This window comes from Vollenhovia emeryi, unplaced genomic scaffold, assembly GCF_000949405.1.
Source record: "Vollenhovia emeryi isolate VEMERY1.0 unplaced genomic scaffold, V.emery_V1.0 DF939143.1, whole genome shotgun sequence".
NCBI classification, from domain to species: Eukaryota; Metazoa; Arthropoda; class Insecta; order Hymenoptera; family Formicidae; genus Vollenhovia; species Vollenhovia emeryi.
Genome location: NW_011967223.1, coordinates 1,873,249 through 1,898,093, shown reverse-complemented (window position 1 = coordinate 1,898,093; position 24,845 = coordinate 1,873,249). Strand labels below are relative to the sequence as shown.

The 24,845-nt window shown below is 45.3% G+C and overlaps 1 protein-coding gene across 2 annotated transcripts in view; it reads right to left on the bottom strand.

The window, feature by feature from the left end:
* The window catches only part of LOC105566677, a 401,439-nt gene that overhangs the window by 123,025 nt on the left and 253,569 nt on the right, over positions 1-24,845 (bottom strand). For both annotated transcript variants that reach the window (XM_012020872.1, XM_012020874.1), the window contains exon 6: positions 6,643-6,711. The gene's annotated coding sequence lies outside the window, so the exon portion shown is untranslated. The remainder of the gene's footprint in view (positions 1-6,642; positions 6,712-24,845) is intronic.

Sequence of the window (24,845 nt, the reverse complement as noted above, 5' to 3'; positions counted from 1 at the left end):
TCATAACGATAATAAATTCAAGGTCGCCGTTATCCGCCCGCAGATTACCTGCGGCATTTAAAGAGATAACGAAGGAGATAGGACGACTTACAGCCTGCAGATTCAGCACCTCGATCAAATTAACTAACGTTTAAGTAACTCGGCAGTTCAATCAGGAATTACAGCAAGAGTCCATCGTCACGATGTCAACCGGGGGGGAGTAGCCGGAGTAACCTTCAAAGCGCGGCCGTGATGCGCTCCCGGGTCGACAATACGATTCGCCGGGGTCTCTGCCCCCGCCACTCTGTGTACTTACCATTCGGTATCCAGAAACTACACTGTTTGCCTCGCTAATTAGACACGTAGTACGTAGTACGTTCTGGCTGTATATTCGTGAGAGACAACGAGGTAGGGCCGAGGGGTTAGGTGGAGGAAGAGAGGGAGGAGGGAGGATAGAGAGCGAGAGAGATCGAAACGCGACGTACACCTCCCTACTGGTACGCATGCTGGTGTTCGAACATGTACGCTGGATATTGATCCAGGTACCTGACTACATAGATCACGCCAAACACCGTGGATAACCGCCGGGACGCTCCAAGATTACCTTGGTCCACTGCCTTACTGCTCCCGGATTGGCAAACGCACCCGCAACTCCGCGCCCGGCTGGCTACTCCTCAAGACCTGTTATCAAAACTGGTACACCCCGCGCGATACATGGCGATAATGCCCGGTAGTATCCCGACGCGACGACAAACACCGCCTCTGCGTACATATGTGCTCCGTAATAAGTCGATTTGTAATCAGTAGGGAGTCCGTGGAGACGGCGGTAATTGCGATCCGATACACGTCCTTTAGCTAATTCCGGAGTGCAGGATCGGAAAATTGAACGTCTCGACATATCATTTTATCCCTCGGGCATTAGTCGACAATGTTCGTTTAACGAATGTTTATAGATTGACATTCTTTGCGAGGAATCTTATCACGCAGAACTCCGTCCTTTGTTCAACCAAAGAGTTGAACCGTGAGCGAAAGATGCTTATATTACAGACGTTTAAGATGGATTACTTAATACATCAATTAATACGTCGATAATCTATAATGTGATCAAAGACGTAGCATGATAGACGGCGATAATGCTCTGTTGATCTTGTTTCCTCGACAAACATTCGCGTCGGTGTGCTATTACCAATCGATTTGCAATTAGCAGAGACGTTAGGATGATTCAGTGTGCACAGTCGCGCTAATTCTCTGTCATGTTAGGGCGCGTTCCATATTTGTTTTAGCCAAACTGCCCGAGCTCCATTATAGATTATCGACTTCTTGGCTCCTGCAAACGTACGGATATCCTCGAATCACGATTAAAATTACACAACATTATTACGAGGCGTTACGGCGATTTCCGCTACGGGAATCTTCGTTTCTTTTTTCGCACTAAGGACGCGCGTGAAAGTTATTAGCCGTAAAAGCAGCGCGCACGCAATTATCTCACTGATTCATCGAGTAAATCCCGGATTCGCGTCAGCAACTGCACTTTTGGTAAATGCGTGCCTGCGATGCGTGCGCGCGTTCAGGCGTGCGATGTACCTCAGACCACCTGCGTATCACAAAGCCGATGAGTCTTCCTTCTTCCGTGAGAATGGGAAACAGTCATCGCGCAAGTATCGTCTCACCTCGGTAATCGCGAAGATCCGAGTGCGTGAATGTTGTTGCCACAAAAGGCTGTACACCGCAGACGTTCTAATAACGTCTTATTAGAATCTCCGATTGACGTCACTCTCGAATTCCCCGCTTTCGTTCCGCCTTGCGCGATTCAATTTACTGCCCTTAATTTACGATAGCTCATTTGCGGTTTCTCACAAAACTACAGCCGTTTCATCATCTTTGTTACATATGTGCGAGTCACCTTACGATATCGCAATTCGAGTAAGGAGGAATTTTCTCTTTCCGCGACAAATCTTCTTTCACGACGCATTTAATTATTCAACGGAAACCGTACGGGTACAAACTTTCGCGTACTAAAAGGTCGCTTTTGACACGTGCTAACGAAACATTACAGTCGGTTCGGGCTATTTCCTCACGCGGGCCATAAACCAAACAACTACCGCCGAAAAACGTGACGAACGTAAAAAAATGTATTAACACGCGCGGTCGTAGAACTTTACAAATATATATCTTCGAGGGGCATCATCCGCGTGAATCGGCCGCTTGACAGGTATCGATTTATGGAATCTCTTCTTATTTTCCACGTGCAACATTATTACGGCGAAAGGTTACGCTTCGCCGATCGACATGGAGCGAGTGTCATGTGACGGAGGACATAAACGCGAAGAGACCTTCCAGTTACGAGCATAAAAAGAACATTAACGCGCCCGTAGAAATTTACAAGTATGTTCTTTGTAGGGCGCCAATAGGGTAACACTTTCCTTTGTCAGTCACTCGTCTGACAGGCATCGATTTACGGGAAAAGAGGGAAGGAGTTATGCCCGTTAAGCGGCCGTTACAACGTTCAACGATCAATTTTTTAATGCGCCTTACAACAAAGTTGTCCATAAAACGACCGGCTGCTAGCGTTAATGGTGTCTCAACGGGGCGCAGGTTTAAGACTTCTCGTAAGTTTACTTTCGGCCCGGCGTAAACTTGTATTCTCTCTCCCGTACGGAAAACCGCTGCGATCATCCCATCATACGTTCGCATTTTACGCTCGATTTACCGTCGCTAATTTTCAAACTTTGATAATGCGCAGATATAATTAGGACTCAATTGCACGTCTTTTAAAATGATTCTGCCAGACTACGCCAAACATATTTCCGAAACGTAATCCCTTTCGTACAGGTTTTTGACCCCGCCAAAACAAAAACGTGATCCTTTTGCGCGACAACAAACGGCAACCTTTTTCCATGTATGTACATTTCGTTTTCCAGTTTTCTTTCTTTTTTTTTATGTTGTCCTTATGTGGATGGCACGAGACAGAACAGGACTAGCTGACGAGGGTCTCGAACTTCGGCCTTTTTCTCGAATTTCTTCCAGCCACGGTCGCTCTCTGGAAGCTCCTTCGCCCCCGAGACGCGTGATTTATTTTCACTGGCACCGCGCGACACGTGTTGCCTCGTAACACGTGGCTGTGCTTACATTTCGTAGCTGCGCGTACACGGCACGCACGCACGCACGCGTGCATCGACCGCATGTTATCTCAACGTCACGCCACGTATTGTTTTAAGGTCATCTCGTGGATCTGCATTGTTTGAACGCGGGTAGCAGCCTGGATTGCTATTCCGAGAAAGAATAATTCTTAGATGGCGAAACGGTGATACCGTTGTAAAATCGAAGTGCGAAAGTCGCGTGTCGGCGACGAATCTTTCCGCGAATCCCATACCTCACGTAGAATAGTTCTCACAATGCGGGAGATAAATAATATGTAGCGCGATAATCCACCGCGAATGATAATGTCGTAGATCATCTCGATGGTACACGACAAAGACGCGGATCTCAAAAGAAAAAGAAAAGAACGCGGAGTCTCTCCGTCTCCCGGCGGTGTCTTAATTAAAAAATTATATATCCTTCGATCGGTAATCGGTACAATTTTCCCCGTCGAGGCATGCATAATGTCGGGCCATTACGGCTCCTTAATCGCCCGGCAATCGCAGTCGCCGCGCGCTATCGGCGAATAGATCGATCACCGGGATCGCGCCGACGACTTTCAGATATATCGCATCGTATTGTATTGCATCGCATCGCGTCGCATCGCGTCGCGTCGCATCGCATCGCGGAGACGCATTGTCTCCGCGCGCGTACGCCGCGGCTCGATGCCATTAGCGTCGTTAATCATAGAGCCTGCGGGCGCATTTCGCGCGCGATGCAGAGAGGGAGAGAAGTAGAGATCCAGATATATACGTGCGCGCGAGTCTCGCCGGGGATCCTTGAACGAGGCACCTTAACGATCGATCGAAAAGGCCGTTACGCGACGTGCAATTAGAGGTAAGATTACGAAAGGGAATGCCTCCCATTCATTAGGATCCTCGCCAGCCAGCGAGCGAGCGAGCGAGTGCGCTGTCGCTCGCTAAGAGAGCGAGGTTCGCTCGCAGGACCGACATCGTCGTCGTCGATGATCTAAACTTGGCCTTGCTTCCTCTCCCTCTACGCCTGATTGCCGACTGTCTCTTGGCGACTCTCCGCCAAGAGACGGAGAAAGAGGGGGAGAAAGAGAGGTAAGGGTTAATTCCGAGATTACAGGTTGTCCAAGTCTCGCGCTACGGTAACCGCCGCATAACCGTCGCAACGCTCTCGAGCTGCAACGTACTTTTTCACGACGGCAAAGCGACGAGAGGAGCCCACTTCTTCGATCCGTTGGCAATACAAACACGATTGACCATGACACCGTAACCTTACCCAATCCCTCTGATTGCTCGTACCGACGGCGGCGATTAGAATCATTAGCGATCTCGTGTCATTAGCATCATTGTGCCCGCAACGATGATGACTCCGTACGGCCATTTACATAATGATGCGCAATTATTTATCTGGAGTGCGTTGGAAACAATAAAGAAAGAAAGAGGAGAGAGGGAGAGGTGTGATTCGGATATTTTCTATCGTCTGATGATTGGTTGCGCACTCGTGCATTGTAAATTGCAATGCGAATAATGGATCGAACGAAGAGGATGTTATCCAACCACAAAAGTAATTCTCGCTACGCAAAATTAATATATTTTTTATCTTCGATAGTTTTCTTTCGATAATTTTCTAGTTATGTAGATATAAATTCATATAGATAACAAAAATGTTATCAGTTGTTAATCGAACATAGCAATGATTTTTATTTCTCTTATATAAAAAACGAATAGATTTTATGTTTTATCAACATCAATGTTTTCTTGACCTTATCTGGCAATTTTAATAATATTCTTATTAGTTTATGCTTTATATTACAGTTCCAAAAACTCTGTAAAACAGAACATTTTAGCTAGGTTTTCAACCTTTCACTCCAGTTTCACTCGCAGAAAAATATAATGCGTATATTCGAAAAATGATAAATGATCCATGAAATTACAAATACAAGACGTATATTGTGCTGCTTGACGTACATATGTTGTATATACGTATAGTGTAGCGCCCGCCGGCGCTCTTATGTATAGTTTTCACTCTTTTCAAATCACTCGCGCACTAGGAAACATTCTCACATAATTCAAAGACTAGTAGAATATTATATTGTACTGGTTTCGATGAAAGCAAGTTTTACCTGACAGCGAAACGTTGTGCGACGTTGCAGGTTGCAGGTTTGTGTTTGCCTGACAAATAAGCATAGACGAAAAGTAGAGAAAGGACAGAGAAACAGGTAGTGATTTGCTACTTTTGGTTAGCATCTACAATAGCTCTCTAACAGGGCAGGTGAGTTGGCCATGGTGAGTTGATGAATTGCGATAAAATCAAGGTATACAAAATGTCATCTACATGTTTCGCGCAAACAATAAATACTACATTAATATACCTTGAATAATCAAACTAAGATAAATTTTTTATCAAAACATTAAATATTAAAGTCTGCCCCCTTCATAATTAAATTAAATCGTAGAAAATTTTAATTTATATAAAATTTTTTTAATTACAGAGCGTGCCCACAAAACGTTGCCTCCAACCGTCACAAATAAAATCGTCTGAATAAACAGCAAGTGAGATAACCCAGATAATTCAAATAACTTAATTACGCATTTGTATTCTTAACTATACATTTTTGCGAGAGTATGTTATTATAGTGTATTATTATAGTACTGTGTGATTCATAAAGCGCGCGGAACTGAACGCAAGTAGACAGATGGCGAAACGCGAGCGAGCGGAAGTTAGTGAGTTAGCAATAGAGGAAAGTTTTCTATTATGAGATAGAAGTCTAATATGAGATAGTAGGTTTTTTACGTACAAATTCAATCACAAATCTTTTTTCGCAAGGATTATACGATCTAACAATCAATTCTCTACCGAACATATATCACTCCAAGGGCACTAAATTCATGGTGGAATTAACAGATAATTCCTATTAATTTAACAAACACCCCGCTATCTCATATTAGGGGACTTTCCCCTATGTATGTGATATGCGAGGGAAGCAAGAAGAAGGTGGGTGTTCGACGTACAATAAAGAAAGGCGATTGCTAGCAAGGGGACGTGTTATTCCTTTTCCCTTTTTGCATTTTAAAGCTAATGATTAATTTAAAGATGCAGGATTTTATGAAACGAAGCAACGTTGTCATAACGTAACATTGTTATCGCAGGAATTTCCATGAAATTACCCCAAGTTATTACACAGCGTGCTTATATGGTAAATAAGGCGCGTTCAAAACGCTGCCTCCGTTCATCGCGTTTACTATGACGAAATCGCCTGGATAAACGGCAGGTGAGATAACCCAGATAACCGTTACAACTATCGACGGTCCAATCTCGATCGTCCACGGACACGCGAGGGTTTCTTTGTCCCGCGTAAGATTACAATATTACGCGGCAGTGCGCAATCGAACGGCAATTTTCTGCAACGATATCCCCGCGACCAGTAAAAACTTTTATCACTCAGGTGTCTCTGTCAAAATCAAACCGCACGCTATTATTGCACGGCGCAGTGTGCCAACAACAAAACTAAACACATCGAGTACGCGTAATGAGCTTTCCCGTTATTATTACCTCTTACTGTGTCATTGACCGATTGTTCTTGCAAACTGCAGTATGTCAGCTTCTTGTATTAATGCCCATCTGAAATGAGAAAATATCCTCGATCAAAATACTGGGTAAACCAAATACTTTATTGTCTTCGCTGCATATTTGTCTTTTAATGGAGAAAAGTTTTATGAATTGTATCATAAAAGTACAATTTCATAATAGTTCATCTAATTATTAAATTTTATTAATTGAGATAATTTCTCATATTTATTATCTTTATTCATCTTGTAGCCCAAATTCCCCAAATTTCTTGCATCCAAAATATCCAAAATGAATTTTAATACTGCTGCATATTAGTGCATTTGTATTATATTTGGTACGCGCACCTTTACGTCCGATTTTCTAACAGCGATATTAGTCAACTAATCTATCGAATCCGTCTCCGTTGCACAATTTTGACAACGGCGTAATTACGAACGACATGATTCGCTGGCGTAAACAAAAGAAAAAGAGACCAACGTTTATTATATCGTGAGAGAAATGACGCCATCGAACATTGCCGCACCAGCGTCGGCGTTACGAGACTGCAAAAGACTCAGGCGAGCGTACTACAAAATGAGACACTTCGCTTTTATCAACAGCTCGACGATTTTTGTTGAAAACGCTGACTCAGCGATGATTGTCGCGGGTTAACAGACCGCGACATTTCGTTACCAATGATTTTCTCCCGTACAGTCCTACCGTACCATGAATTCTCGGCGCGTGTAATCGAACGCGCGATTGTATCGTCCGCAAGCGACACGTTAACTGAATTAAATACGTATACGCTCATCTCGCGAGTGCGTAATGCACGAATCGACGATTAATGATCTTTCCAGACGTATTATTCCGTGCAATTAATGTTTCGGCGGAGTAGCGGATTAGCAAAATTGTATACTCGGCCCACTGTCGAATGTATCATTGTACATTAAACTATAATACGCTGTGTCTAAAGGACATAAACATATTTGTGCCAAATATCATATACTCGTATTTGAAAAATTAATTAGGGCCAATAATAATTTTCATTGCTATTATAATACCACAGTCCCAAGTGTCTAAATCATGGCGTTGGACAGGTGAGATGTTGAGATCGAAAGTTAAATGCGGAAGCTCAAACCTGCGGTTGAGAATTTAATCTCGCGCTACAAAGTACCGCTAATACAATTCACTGGGCTCACAAGAAAACAAGGAGAGACGTATGAATTCAATGATGGACAAGCGTAAGCTGTCGCAACACGTGAGTGAGACTCATTGGGGTGCAGCGCTAACGGGCGATATTAAACTGCAATCATCGATAGAAGTAATCAAGAGCGCAACGATAGCCGGTCGACTTAATTATTGGCCGTGTTCTGTCCGCCGCGCGGCGCAAGTGGATCGACCAGCTAATTAGCCGTAAAGCTACGGCAGATAGATCAGAGATAGAGAGCGCGTTGCCTATGAATAACGGAAAGGAAATTAGGCGTCGGCCAATGGTGAGCGAGCGAACGAACGGTTTGCCGGCAGGCATTATTGTGCCGGTACACTTGCAGTTTCCGCGAGTTGCGAACATTCCCGTTGCTCGCTTTGACGCCGCGCCACGCCACGGCTCTTTCAGGGGGGTCCTTTTAATTATAACCATTTTCCGCGATTAGGAAAACGGAACCCGGCTGACGCTCCGTTGCCTGATACGCGAGTGCCAAGCAGCTGTTAGAAGAGATAATTTCTATTTTCCCACATAATCGTACCCTTGAGCGCGCTTATCGAGCATCTTCCTGTCTTCCTCTTTCTCGTTCTCTCTTTTTCACGTTCCTAGGCTCTTCTGCGCGTAAAATGTAGCAAGATATAGCGAGCTGCTCCGAGACAAACGAGCCGCGTCGTAATTAACACACGCCGCATTATCTTATAATAATTATAATTTCAGATATCGCACAAATTTTTGACGTCCAGCGGTACAATCGTAAACGTTTCGCCGTCTGAGGTTAATAGAACTGCCACGACTATTTCCGCTAGAAAATGAAACGCGTACCAGATTAGATCGCCAACCGGATAAAGTGTGTACACATCTTACGTAATAATTTCTAATTTATATATTTCTATCCGCGCCGCATTTGCATATATACAATTTGTAATCATTTTCACTAAAAGGAAAAAGCCAATATAAAGAAAGGCCCAACAATCCCTTCTCTTTTCCAATGTACGTAGAAATTTACGTGATTGAATATCTTTCATTAGATCGTTCTATCGCGAACACGCGATTCACCACGTAAACTACGTCTACGTGAGTCAGAATACGCTTGATTTAAACGAAACGCGTGACAACGAGCTCTATTGTAGTCCCGTGGCTATTATAGTATGGTGACAGTATCCGCGTATATATCGGGGAATAGCTTTGAATATGTTTGAATCGATTTGCAGGATTGTTGGAAAGGATCGCCGCGCAGCCGGGCGCCCCGTAGGTTCACGCTGGAACCGGGCCAGCGGCAATTCCGGATGGAAATCTCATTCCGACATGAATATCTCCGTTGCTGAGATTGTATCGTCGTATACGCGGAGTAAGGTCGCGACTAAGGATGCACGCTGCCTTATTTACGCGCCAATCAGCATCCTCTTTTTCCTCTCGTCTCAAACAAATCACGTTCGATTGCTTGTGCGACTATCGCGCACGCATTTGCATTAATCACTTCCTCGAAATGTTAATTCAGAAATAAAAGGACGAAGTGGCGTAGAAACGGCAAAATCGCGTCTCTATGTAGAGGAAAGCCCCCTGTTACGAGATAGGCTCCTAATAAGAGATAGCGGGGTGTCTGTTAAATTAATAGGCATTATCTGTTGATTTCACCATGAATTTATTGCCCTTGGAGTGAAATCTATTTAGAGTGGAGTGGAAAATTCATTGTTACATTGTGTAATCGTCGCGAAAAAGGATTTGTGATTGAATTTGGGTGTTGAAAACCTGCTGTTCCATATTAGAAACCTTATCTCCTAGTAGAGGACTTTCCTCTATGTGCGATTTCTGGAATACGACAATATTTTATATGTTTTTAGATATTATAAAGAGTGCAAGTAGCATGCGAGATTAGCATTATAATTAATTAGACCTCAAAATCAAAGTGATCGCTAAAATAATCTGAAATGATAATTGACGATAAATTGACGTTACTGGCTCATTATCCTAAGAAGACAGCGCGAATCTGCAAATGACAGTTATATCGAGGTTACGCATCACTAGGCATGTCGTTGTAAGTAAAAATGAGACGTTTACGAGGGCACTGCGATTCATCATTTGCGGCTTTCGTGTCTACTCTGTCGGGAAACAGGTTTGTCCGAGATAAGAGGAGACCGCGGTTTGATTAAAAGTCCCAAAGAATATCTCGCGAGTGCGCGAGATTAATACAACCGACATTTAGAAGTTAAGGAAGATTGTATTAGCAGATCAGATCGCAGAGAGATAGACCATCGTCTTAATTGCATCGCAATTAAAATCTCGTAAAAACGTCGTTTCGTCCTGATCGAGCGAACCGAGGGGTCTTCAGGCTACCTTCTAATATATATGTATATTACATACATTCGCAATTAATTCGATATTTTTCGCTTCCAAGCGACAAATCACGCTCGCGCCTCTCTTCGATCACAGACCGCAACAAGACGACTGATTTGCATTTATTGCTTCCTGTTAATGTAAATCGCTCTGCAACATTTTCTTTATAATAATAGGCTCAGAATAAAACCGTTCCGATGACTTTAGCAGATTAACATATAAAATAGCAATTCAAATTCTGAGAGACTCAAATAAAATTTCACATAATTGATTCGAAGAAAATTCGTTCTTCCTTCAATAAAAAAGAAACGTGCAAATCCAGGTGAATTTTATCGATTATTAATCATATTTCAGTCAGAATCTGAATTTTCCAAAGACAAACGAGAATATATATTTTGATAAAAATTATGAACAAAAAGTCAGATTTTTTTAAATCTAGCCTATGCTCGAGAGGGAATATTTTCTCCGTTTATTGCCGGATTAAAATAATAAACCAGGATTCACAATTCGGAATAATTGAAACGGTTTCTCGTATAGCATTTGGGGAAAAAGCAGAAACTTTTGTCCGTCAAATCATTTCAAAGTTACAACAACGCGAATTGCGAAAGATACATTTCTGCAAACAAACAGTGTACAGCCTAATGCGGTATATTAGTTTTACATGCTGGCAGCGTCGAGAGTCATTTTAACAATGACGTTGAGAAACGCCCCGATATCTTGGGAAACATAAAGAAAACCCAAACGTTTCAGCTCAGACTTCTCGAAAGGACAAGTCTGGCTTCCAACTGACAAAGGATGACTGTCCCCAAGTCCCAATGTTCGCGAAAACGTCGTAGTCAGCTCCTTAGTGTGCTTTCTGCTCAGATTTGTAGGGACGGGGGGGGGGGGGAGGAAGAAGTGTACCCAGTTAACGGATACAGAGTTTTAATGCGCAGTTCCGTGTTCCTCAGTACTTTTCTTCGAGGACAAAATAAAGATTAGGATTGATCGGTACAGGGGTAGTTTAAAAACATCGTCCTCGATGGGCAGGTCCCAAGATTCAGGTTAGTCAACAGGTGGCTAACCTGCCAGCGAAGGCAACCTACACAAACAATACATCTGATGCACAAATACAAATCTCCCCTCTCGGATATAACTTAGGACAGAGAGCAGAGAGAGAAGGTGGAAGGTGGAGAGAAGGTCGGGACGAACAAGGGAGAGGGGAAAAGGCTCCTATATCTCAACTCACACATTCGTTGGAGTACGATCTGAACACGTTTACGGGGGAGGGCGGGGGGGACCTGGGCCGTTCGAGACTGCACGTGTTCCTAACCCTTGGCTATCATCGAGGTTCTCAAATTCTCGTTCTTACTGCATCGCCCGTGTATGCCAGGCAAATTCGTGTCAGTTATTGTGGTCAGTGGCAATTTTCTCGCAAATAATCGCGATCATTTTTAGATTAACATTTATACGATACATACATCCAGAGATATATTAATTTTAAAGCAATATGTGAGATGGACATTTTCCAAAAATATTACGTTCATTTCTTTAGTATTTCCTTCCTTATAATCAATTATGTGTGCCACAAAATTTAAAAACATTCTAATTCTAAGTTAAATCTCATCCATTCAGAAATAATTCAATGTCCAGATTGTTATATTTCTTACTCAAAATCGCATTAATTCAAACAAACATCATATCGGTAATATATTAAAATTTTTTATCGATAGCAGCATGGCAGAAGTAGAGAATATTTTGGTGCGAAAATTGTGCAAAATACAACTTGAGAGTCACTGGCCTCTCTCTCGCCGCGGGGCTCCGTCCGTGACTCATCAGGCCCCTCGGTTCCCTCTTGTACGGGAGCAAGGCCCAAAAAACGAACAAAACCTCATCCAGCGAGCTAAAGGCAGTACCTGATCGATTTACGCCTTACTCACACTTTCGGGAAACTTACAACGGAAAACGTTGCTATCGCATTTGCGCATGGGATGTATGCGTTGGACATCGAAGAGATGTCTGCCTTTTTTTTCTCCTTCCTCACCCGACCCAACTCGGAAGAAAAGGTCTTGTTGGGAAAAATAGGTGTGCAAACTCAATCGAGTCTTAAGACTGCTGTGAATCTTCGACGATAATTTTCTTTTCCCTTAATCCTTCTAATTGCCCACACCATAGTAAACCAAATACAGGAATTATACGAAAATTATTAAAGTTAATATTAAATTATTGTAAGATATATACTTATTTACGATTACAAACTAGGTTTAAGTGTTTCTGATTTACAAATAAATTAAAGTCGTCATAAGAAAATCGGTGTAATTTGCAATGCTTTTAACATGATAATATTAACGTACTTGCATGGATAAGCAACGTAAACAATGCATGAATTTTGATTGTAAATTCATGATATTTGGAAGTCACAATTTCGACGCAGCAGCCCTACGTCTTTTCGTAGGTTCAACATTCTCTTTAACAAACCGCTACTACCTTTAACCGTATCTTTTTACCATCGCGTCGTTAAATTCGATAAACATTAACCCTTTCATGGTCGATGGTACGAGCGTTTACGACTACCGTTTTATTGCGATTGTATCATTGGTAGAGCCATTTGCCGGGTCTGATTGATGATGCCATTAACAGACATCTCTTTACATTTTTCTTAATTTCAGTTACGCAGAGCTTCATATTCAATATGTACAATTACGTATTAGATGGTTAATGACTAATGCATAAAACGCATCGCGCTTCATCTTCGGGCCACAGGCGTATGACGCATATTCCGCTTCGCCTCACCACGTGCAGACACCGCAGATAATCTCTCGGCATATCGATGGATGAAGGATTACAGGAGCGATTGAAATTTCCAAGGCTTCGATCCGTGGGACTTTACGATAGTACTCTTGACCCGTCTGGTCTCTATCGTCTCCCTCGCTCCCCGTCTTTCAAGCGGAGAGTATCGAATTCCCATGCACGTGCATTCGAGCAGTGTCATCACTTTCCATCGCCATACATTTCGTACGTTGCCTACGTCGCGTTCTCTCTCTCGTTCTACAGGATATTGTGTTTTAATATCGCCATCACAGTCATAACCCCCCTCCCTCCCCGTGCCTCGCTTGCACCCCCGTATACAGCGAACGAACATTCGCCCTCGGGGCAAAGTCCTCCGCTCTCTTAGAAAACCATACACCTGTGAGATTCCCATACAATCCGCACACGGCTACCCTCGATTCCCGACCCCTCGATAATGCGAACCTTCCTTCTCTCGCCCTGGTCGCCCTGAACGTAACCAAGAGACGAAGGGGGGGAGGGGACCGGTGAACGGCCGAGATGGAAGGAGGAGGGAACAAAAATCGTGGTGTAACCGTTTCTCCGCAGCGCTCGCCGTAACACACTTGTCCCAAAAGGTTTGTTCTTTTATATTGCATGGGGTAGTATGCACCTGCGAACTTAGTAGGGGAGCTATTGATATGTAAATCTCGGTGTTAAGCTACACCTTTGCCGTTCTATGAAAATAAGAAGCTCCAGGGGTGAAAGGGACAGAAAACACCCTATTGTGAGACGGTAACCGCGACGGAGACGGGGTCGGGTTCGTTTACTCCTTCACTACATGAATATGTCTTCACGTATCTGCAGAAATTGTTACCTACCAGGGCGAACAGTGACGGTTGTTGATGAAACGGTGTTAAGTGACACATGCAATTAAAAAGAAAACAAATTCCTTGAATGTTCTATTTAAAGAATATTATTATAAAAGCACTTATAATGTTTCCAGATTTTACTTGAAAAGGACCCGATAAACAGGTCGAAACGTCGTGACTAAAATAAAGGTCATTATTTTTGCCAGTCTGGTCGATTAAAAAAAAATTCCTCCTGGTTAAATACCACTGGCGACAAAAAGCTACTTAAATTTTATTATTATAAACGTCTCTGATATTAGTAGGGTAAGATGACCAAATTCGGATCAGATACCAAATGCGGATCAAAAATTTGATGAGTCGCTAATAAACGACATTTTAAAGTAATTCACTTAAATTTTGCTCTTTTATATATTTACAACTTTATGCTACATTGTCGATATCGTAAAAGGCATCGACGTGTCTTTATGTCGTCTTATTAGCGACTCGTCAAATTGTTGATCCGCATATCTAATCCGAACTTGATCACTTTACCCTATAATATTGTAAAGTATGAGTTGCAAAATTATAAATTCACACGAATTTTTTTCACATGTATCTAAATGTGTACACCGCTTTTAAAAAATGGAACAGATCGCTTTATCGATTAAGCATTTTTTTTTAATGATTCGGATAACTATTTCGATATTAAAAAAGGGGGTTTTGAGTGAATTGTTAAGCGTAAAATGAGAAGAAGAAAAGAAAGTAAAAACGAGTGACTCAGGTGGAACAGTCTCGGGGCGCTGCGTAATTATGTCACTCGTCGATGGCAGAACGGAGAAAGCACATGTGACCTGTAAAGAAAGGGAAAGAGATAAGAAAGAGTACGCAAGTGAGGAGACGAGAGGGAAAAGAAACGCCATTGATCTTTGCAAATAGCATGAATCATACTGGAAGTCTTTACACGGTAACTCTAGTCCATCTCAACTTACTATGTAAGAAAACTGAAAGAGGAGAAAAGACATTAGAAAAGACCGAAGTATTGTAAACGAAGAAAATAGGTAATCATTTGATAAAGAAAAGGAAAATTCTTTGAACGGTAATGATTTGGGGAGTGAGGTTTTGATGCTTATGTCGAAGAAAAGCTATGTCATATTGTTCGGAGATTTGAGAAGGGGGAAAAAAATATATATCACCGTTTGGATGTCGGCCTGTCATGTTTCTTTCCTTCCATCGTGCTCTACTTTTTATTGGTCGGTCCCATTTGTGTTTTAGGACACGACATCGTTTTATGCTATTCAAAGCTCGAAAGTGCTTACTTAGGACAACTGGGCTAATCCCAAACGTTCATGCCTGGACACACTGGATGATGTGCGCGTTTCTATTCTCGATTTAGACCACACACTCCCTTCACCCTCTGAACATCTCTCCTCATCTCTCTCTCTCTCTTAATTTTTCTGTCACTTTTTCTCTCTCCTCCCAGTCTCGTTCCCCGTCTTCGCTGCGCAATGACCCGCCATCCATACCGGCCACTCAAGAACGAACCCTCGACGTCCAGTAGACGCTTAGATTTACTTTCTGCTACTCGCTGACAACTCGCCGTAATTATCGGCCACTTTAGATCTGGGTCACTGTTAGCCATGTGTCGGGAGCAACGAGAGCGAAGAAATGGCTCCGCTAACGATTTCGTTTTCTACGGCAGCTGGAAATACTAGACGCGAGTATAAGCTACTACGAACTAAGCTTTCAGCGACTGTAGAATGATAGACTGTCGCGTGCACGTTGTGTATACGCGTATCTTTTTCATCTTCTCGCTGCCACACAGGCAGTTCCCGTTGAAATTAAACGGCATAATCATGCTTTAAACGGCATAATTATATAACTAAATTAACATAATTTTCTAAGACTTATTTATGTGTGGAAACACTCTTTCGAATAAGATATGAATCTCAGATGCACATGTGATACGCAGTATTAAAAAAAAGGGATACGAACGCTAATCACAACAGTACGTTATTAACACTATCGAGTAAATTGTAAGATCACTGCCGTTTATTTGCACACCGATAAATATTCCTCGCGGCAATACTGATTTCACCTAGACTTAATCGATCGATTTTCATAAACATGCGGCACTTTCCTGCGGTGTATTTCCGATATTGAGTAAGTCGTCTTGCAGATCTATCGAATCCATCTGGAAATGGCTGCCGCAGTAGGCAGCCAATCTACTTGTTATTCACGATTAAGCATCTATTCTCTACCTCTACTTATCTAACTGTCGCTTTCAATCTCTGTCAGGCGTACTGACATCGGGTTGCATACAGTAGCTAACCCCTTCGTGGTCTCTTTCTGAAGTCTATCGATCTATATCATCCAACCTGTGTGCGCTATCGTGGATCGTTATCTCGGAGGTAGCGGGCGTGTAAACCAAAGAGAATTAAATAAGCTGGAGCAGTAAAACTGCATTAACAGCGCCACCGCGAAGTCAGAAAAAGACCGCCTGGCTATTGTGTAACGAAGTGAGGTTGGCCGTTAAACAAGTAACAATAAATGAATTTATAGACAGGTTTGCAGATAGCGGATTGCGGAACGTTATCTCGCTTATCTGCGAAACTCCCTGATAAATGCGGACATTATATTCTGTAGTTAGAGAAAGTAAGATACTGCGATTGCATAATTTGCGAATGTTATGAATATTCTCAAGTTCCTTATCTTGACTATACATGTCATTTTTATTTCCTTCGTTGATACCGAAATATGATCAAGACGCGTGTATCGCGTAATGATGATATAAAAAGGTACGCAAAAGTAACGAGTTAATAAAGGCACGTAAATAACTAGCGTTCCAATAAGATGTCGTACATTTACGTTTCTCTAAATCATCCGCGGAATGTCAAGCGTAATCAATAGACTATATCGAGCCGAGCGTTTAATAGCTGCTCATCCGGCGGAGTCAATAACTCGATGGAGAAAATGTGGATTCAATTAACGCGAGGCCACCGCTGCCGCCGCTTCCCATTGACATAATCGTGCGTAAAGATTGCGTTTACGCGTCCGGTATCGAAGTCGTCAACACAGGTAGCGCGTCCAGAAGTCGCGTGGTACGTGAGTTTGTTACGGCGCTCGAGGGTCACGGCATAACTCACTTCTATGACTATTTTATGGTTCGCCTCTAGTGAGTCATACAGGGTGAGAGAGACAATACTGGAAGCCCTTCATCATGTATGGAGCCGCCCGTACGTGTGTAACATGGCGTTTCCGTATAGAGAACAGCGCTGGAGAGAGCGAGAGAAAGAGAAAGAGAAAGAGAGGACCCCCACGTACCTGTTGAACATCCACATACAGCCGACTTACGCCGCGTACTTTACGCACACGCCGGCGCTACGCGCTGAAAGTCACATGGTAGGTGATTCACGTCAAACAAAAGGCTAAACATTGTGCGATCGCGGGCGGAACACGTGTTGGGGAATTTCAGATGTGGACCATGCACATGTACGACATCCTAGGTAGCGGGGGATGAGACGTGAAAGTGTAAATCGACGAGGAACGCAAGAAGACGTCATACATGCCGTAATGTGTGAATAATGATCGGAGCTGCCGTTTTAAAACACGATATTGGACATGCCACGATACGTGGTGCGTCACTCGATCGACGCGGGAACGTATTACGTTATTGTGCGACAATAAGACGTTTCGCAAGCCCTCATATACAAACATTTATTAAATTGTAAAATAAAACGTACTTTTGCGTTTCTTATATTTTGAAAAATTTGTCTCGTGACGACGACTTCTCTCTCTGTGCTTCACCATTGAGGACATCACGTGTAATCATCCGTATGGAAGAAGGGCGCGCCGATTTTTACGACTTATTTACACGCGATATCGCGTCGCAGTTTACCCGGTTTTCAGGTCCACGGCGTGTAGGTATAAACGTCGTCAATTGCTCCTCACCGCCTCTCTCGTCCACCCGGGCGTTTCATTACGCGTAATTACCATGGTCTGCGGTCTGTCCTCTTGGGTACAGGTACAGTATCATTTTCATAATGACACCTACCCCTCACCCGCATCCGCGGGTCCTTTTGCTCTTTCATGCTCGTCGCGTCGAAAAAAAAACAAGATTCTCGACGAATCCTAGGAGAAGCGAGGGCGACGGGCAGAAGAGAGAAAGGGAAAATAAATGAGGAACAAGTGGAAAACAAGATCTGGTAAGCGACAGAAAAGGGACAGATAAAAAAGAGAAAGAAAAGAGGGAGATGGCTGGACCAAAAAAATACAATCAAGCACTTCGCTTTGACCCAATTCAACGAATATAAACCGTTGGGGCCCTTGTCTGGCTAGGGCCCTAGGCTATTGAGGGCTGACTTGCACACACAACACAATGGACCAGCTCAACATTATTCAATCTGAAAAAAAGCATCATCCCTCTCGCACCGTTCGACGAGGTCAGCTTAGTGTCTGCGTGTTTTTCACTTTCTTATGCCGGAAAATCAGGAGCTAGCCCTAACAATAGATGGCCTACATTCATTATTTCAACTTTTAAGAGAAGGCTTGTGGAACAAATAGTTGTGAACAGCGCTCATTATAAAAAGAGACAAAGAAGAAAAGAAGAAAAGAAAATGTTTGTTACGCGAACTAGGTTACCGAGAAAAATAACTAGCAATAGCAATATTCATATCATTTACATTATTAATTATTTAATAACAATTTATATGAGATGCGACTTTTTTTGTAAAATAACATGGAAATATACAAAATTAATACGTGAATAATTAAAACGTGCATAAATATTTTGTGAATTAATTCACACGGTATTCTCTAAACGAATTGTTTTTTATACCGCGTTAAACGTATCCCCAGAAGATACGCGCTGCATCGAAAGAGTATATTCTTAGATCAGCTTAAAGTCGAGAACGGATGAAGTTGCGAGTGGCTACGCCATTGGAACTCAGCTGCACTTTGCCTCCCTCGTGTTTCACTTTTTTCTCCCTTTGCTCGTTTCGTTTGTATCTTGACTCGGTCTGGTTCGTCTCGGCTCGGCAATGCTCGGACCCAGAACGGTCCTCCCTTTCTCCCCCTCTCTCTCTCTTTCCTTCTGGCTGTCTCTTTTTCGCAGGGCCCCTCGCCTCTTCATCCTCTCGCCACGATCACGGGGCCCCAGCTATCAGCCACTCGTGTTTACATCGGACTAGGGACCAGGTTGGTGGGGACCTCGACAAAACGACGAGCAAGTTAAGGTACCCCCGTCTGCCTCTCTCTCTCTCTCTCTCTCTCTCTCTCTCTCTCTCTCTCTCTCTCTCTCTCTCTCTCTCTCTCTCTGCCCAGCGCGCAGACACGTCAGTTCGATAGCCGGGGAGGAAGAGAAGGACGGAGGACTCAGCACGAATACACGTAGAGTGCAGGGGTCTCCACATAGAAAAGAACGGAACCCAGAAACATGGGTCCACTGAGGATAGAGACTCGATCGCGCGAGTACTCGAGGATTTGTCAAAACAAAACCCCAATCTTTCGCCGAGTCACGTTCGAGGGGTAGAAATAAGAGTGGACGAAGATAGATTTTAAGGGATAGATAAACTATAATTGGCATCTCGTGTTGTCCACTTTTCTAGCTGAAAGTGACTTCGAGAAAAATAACCTCCTGCTGAATCTTTTGTACGCCGAGGCGTCTCCCGCAGTACCGTGTACCAAAATCGATGATTCAGTTATCTAAGGACCAGGCCCTGTGTCTGAAAGATCGAGATCGGATGAGGAAAAGAAGTGAGCAGAAAGAGAAGAGGAGAGTGGGCTCCCTCAGATCGGTGGATCCACTATCCAGGATTACTCGTTATCCTTGAGAGAGAAGCCTGCGCGCGAACGGCCCTCGATGCGCTCGAGGAATATAAGACAAGGGGAAGTTGGGTGCCGGGGACTTTGCTTCCCCTCTGCCCCGCTGCTTCTTTTTTTTCTTCACTCTTGCACTTTTGTCGTCCCGCCCCTTTTGGCCTCTTGACACCTGTTTCCTGAGATGGATTCGAATTTGGTAAATCTGGTAGGAATTTTTTGCCTTCTAGGCATGAAACGAGATTCGATGGGCTTGTCACATTCATCTGGATTATACCGCAAATTATACTGTTACTTTCGTGCATTCAATACAGTTCAATACGTGGTAAATATAATAATTTACATATAAATTTATGCATTTTAGAATCATATTGGTAAAGTTATATAATTGTGCAACCGTTGCATGCGTTACGCAAAGATTATCGAAAACGCGTGTATTACCGATGGCGTCGCAGAAATCAGACAACTTTCTCTCTCGAGGCGAAATTGCTCGTAAATCGATACTAATCGTTTCACGATCATCGCGAGACGAGAAAAAAGGTGGAACATCTGTCGCGACGGAGGACGTGGCCGATGGCGATCGCTAGGAAGAAACAAGAGACCGACCGTCGTATATGTATTAATACGTGCGCGACCGTCTGCCGGCGTGTTAGCGCCGCGACGTGAAGGCGCTACTGACAACTCATTCTCCGATTCAAGGAAGTGCCGGCGAAGATTGGACGGACTCGACGTGGATTAAACTGGTCTCGGGATTCACGGAACCGAATTGCACCAGCAGCGGCAACATCCGCGAACGGCGCTACCTACAGCTCGGCGTGGTCGGTTCAAGGAACCCGATCGCCGTGGCGCGCGCTGATTTCAGCGCGTCGTCCTCGGAATCGACGTAGGAAAGCGGACTCGGCTTCGCCGATATGAGAGATTCGTTCCGTCTCAAATCAATGTATTTTTATCTCGGCGAGGATGAGGGCAGAAGTGAAACAGGATTTTCCGGATCCCCCGTTTGTCCGCGAGACGCTCGTTCGCGCCACTATCAGGTTTCATCTCTCACGCGAGGCTGTTGTCGACGTATAATAATCCGATTTGAAACACGATCCTGATACACGATTTCACGCATTTCAGAATATAGGATTAAGCGTTGCCGTAAATCCAAAGTTCGCGGGCGTGGAGGTTTCAAAACGTCGATCAAAATTCTTCGATCGTCGAATGCGTCTCGATACCAGGAAAGATCGGCAGGGAAACGAAGGTGCGATTTATTCAAACCGGTGCTCCGGCAGGGCGAGAGAGAGAGAGAGAGAGAGAGAGAGAGAGAGAGAGGGGGGGGGGGCAGAAGGAGAAAAAGAAAACGGTTTAAATTAGTAGCATAATCGCGTCCCGGAGCGGCGACCGTAACTGCGTCACCGGCAACGCTCGAGGATTCTGGTTGTTGGACGATTTACCGCAGCTCGCCTCTCTGTCCTCCCTTTTTCTGGCTCTTCTTGTCGGCTGCCGTTTCTCGTTTGCTACCGTTCATCCATAACCACCAGTGGCATCGGCCGGGTGCTATTGTGTGCTTTGTGAGCCCGAGGAAAGGAAACGGGTGAAAAGAGAAAGAGACGACGAATTCGTACTACGTGACGGTACTACGTTCGACGAGTTCAAGTTCAGGGAAGCGCGGGCGTTTCGCGAGGAAAGGCGCGAGCTCCTCGGCCAGCAGCAGCGGCCTGATAGAGACGAGGCCGGGCTCTATCTCGCCGGTGTTGGTCTAGACAAGAAACAAGTGGATTGTAGCCGCTCCCGGTAATTTACTGGAGGCTCCGTGAAAGCAGATAATCCCTCGATAAAGTTAGCTTAAGCAGATACGATACCGGCGAGCGTACGCGGAAGTGGAGAGGCAAGTATATAAGTAAAGGCAAATAGATAGCGACGAGACTGACTGTTGCGAGGAACGTGTAATTAATGACGTTTAATCCGTCATCAATATTAATTCATTCTTTTAAAATATCTACTGGACTTCGGCGGCACTGAAATACGTTTCTGACGGGACGCACGACGTTGCTATATCACGATACCAAGACAATAATTTCCAGCGGGGAATGAGGCTCACGCACGTCTTACTAACGGCTGTTAACATTATCCGCGGCGTGCGTGCGTGCGTGCGTGCGTGCGCGCGTGCATACGCGCGCTGTTATCCACGCACATACGAACGTGCACCTCCGCCAGTGTCGCACGCATCGCGCACACTTAACAGTCGTGACACACGCACGACGTGCGCGGCACTCGATGAACCAAAACAAACCAGTGCCAGCAAGAGCGGGACAAGGAGACGAAGAGGAAGGACAGGGAGAGGGAGAGGACGCGGGGAGGACAGGCGTGTTGGCCGAGGGGAGAGAAGCGGACCAACCAACCCGCCTCCACACGCATTAACACCTTGAAAAGTAACCACGACATCGGGCTACACCGACGCGATGATGCTCTTACAGGCGCACCGTCGGTGGTTCCTTCTCTCTCTCCCTCTCTCCCTTTCTTTTCACTTTGGCCTGCCTCGCGTCAAATTGTAAATACACCGTGGAACAAAAGCGTGCATTACTGAACAGCTGAAGTCGCTTTGTACATTGCATCATGTTGTCGATCGTGCGCGAAGCAGCACTAACGTCGCGCGCGCGGAGGAGGCCAACTGCGCGCGAAACGTTTTTGCGCGCGCAAAAATACGGAACCGGGCGATTTGAATTAATTTCGCGATTAGAAGCGAGGCGCGAGAGCCTCGAACGATAACAAGTGTTGCAGGTACTAATAAATTATCGTCGGATGGGGGCAGCGCACGGGCTACCGCACTCGCGTTACACAACCATAAATTGCAGCCTCTGAAAAGATCGCCGGTTTCCTCTCTGCCGCTTATAACAGTACCCGCTCGTTTTATATTTCAATTTTATCCATGCGCAGGACGCCGTAAGTTCTGCGCACCTGTTTTCTCTCTCTTAGGGACAGCACCACGCGCGCTCGCGCGCGACGCGTCGGGGAGAAAGAGAGCCGACGATTTTCCGAGAGACTTTCACCCTTTTCCTGCCCCTACCACGGGCGCAACGGGGCAACGTCGCTATTTAGCACCGTAAACAACGCCACTCGCCCCGTCTCGCGCCCGCCACTCCGCTCGGGCGCATTCGGTGCGTTCAATCTCCGCGTGCACCATCGCGCCCAGCCAAGAACAAGTTCAGGCATCGGTAGAGACGAAGAGCGAGGGTGGAAGAGGGACGGAGAGCAGGGAGAAAGAAAAAGAGAGAAAGTGAACGAGGGAAGAGCGGGAGGAGGACGTGGTGTCGTTGGTCGGAGGGAGAAAATAGGCGAGGCGACGGAGGAACGGAGAGAGATCTCTCCCCTCACGCTGCCTCGCGCGAGCGTATGCAGTTTAAGACGCACACCGGGGACCGTGTGTTTCCAGCACGCACACACGTGCGTGAACCAGTCTAACCACCTCATCACGAACAATCTCCTCGTGTTACTCTTTTCCTCTCTCGTTTCTATCGCGCTCCTCGTCTGGCGCAGGCCGCGTGGCAGGGCCCTCTTTGTTCAAAGGCAATCAGCAGGCCCCGATAACGGGCCTACTCTGTCGTAACCCAAGACACGAATGCACACAGACACGTTGACGGGGAGCACCGGAGCACGTAGCTCGAAGACGCGAGACGTAGGGTGAGGAGAGGGAGCGGAAGAGGGGCCGCGTACGAATACGCGCGCGCATCCGCGGAGCAATCGCGCTCGCGCAAAGGAGGAGATGCGTAAAAGATTCCCCGTATAATAGAAAAACGAATCGGCACCGAGACCGTTTTTCTCGCGACGCGGACTTCTTAGGATCCTCTCCCGAGGCGGCTGATCGACGGTTAGTGGCTCGTGGAAACGGTAGCGCGCGCGCGCGCGCGCTCGCGATTCAACGCTTCTTTTTCGCGACTCGTTTACGAGCGGCCGCGCGCCGACTTGCTGATACGCAGAGACAATTTGTTAGCGCGGCCGGCCGAGCCGGAGAGCGGGCGAAGCAATCGCGTTCCACGAAACGAATCCTGCGACCAGGGATCGCATTAGCCGTCGAATCGATAGCTCGTAATCCAATTAACGCCATATATGCGTGCGCGAACGCAAGCACGCTGATCAAAGGATTGATCGCACAGAGCGGCCCGTCCCGTTATAATTGCTTCGGCTACCGGTGTTAACGACTTTGCAAATTAAGGAGAAATTCCATTTCCGATTGATGAATTCTACCGTAACGACTGGCAGGCGTTCATAAACTGTTGGGAGTTGGTAAATACGGTCCGAAGGACCGCGTGTGTCGAGGAATTATCTATTCCGTATTGCCGCGATAGGGGGCCGATGCATTCTTCTTCCTGCACGATAACTCAGAGAGTACATCAGATTACGTTACGCCTTTTGTAATAAACCTTTAACAAACCGTTCTCTGTTGTACACTTCCTACAGTATCAATACTCCCGGAATAATCGCGTTCTCGTTGTTCTGATTGCGATATGCGAAAATTAATGCGATAACTCGCCCAAGATTGCCGCCTCGAATCAATAAATACGAGGATTGGGTCGAACCGCATCCGACCGTACATCCAGCTGGATAATTACTTGTCGAGTGCATCCCACATACTGGACTGCACTTGTAAACGTCAAGTGCACACGTACGCGCGTCAAGTCGTTTAACGTTCAGGCCGATCGGGATACGCGTGCTGAAAACTCGAATTATTTTCTATTCAACTATCGTACGAGATAGTCGAAGGTCTCTGCGAAATCCAAGTTGGCGAGTCACGGCAGCAGACAAATCGAAAGCGAGATCGCGTGTTGCAACCTCATGTCAACAAACTCGCCGCCGACGCCTATTACCACTCGTACTCTAATTTAACGTATTAAGGCATACGCGATCCGTAACGAGAGCCGGGCTGTTCCGGGGCTCGGAGGCGCGCGGTAAGGCGTCTCAAGAGAGCTCCCGATGACGGCGGGAACGCCATCGCTCTCGCTTCGCTGGCTAATGTCACGCGTCGAAAACGATTATTCCGCGGAGGTTCAGCGCAGAAAGGGAGGAAAGATCCAGGTCGCGGCACGCATGAGCGCGCACGCGGCGCGGAATTATTACGAAACATCGCGGTGCTGTCCGCGCGAGCGTAGGACTGCGGAGCGCGTTTAGGACCGGTTGCAATTTACATAGGTCGTCGTCGTTCGCGCGGCGGCGGTGGCGACGGTGCAATCGGATTCAAGTTATTAATGGGAGAACTACGTAAGCGTGGCCGATATTGT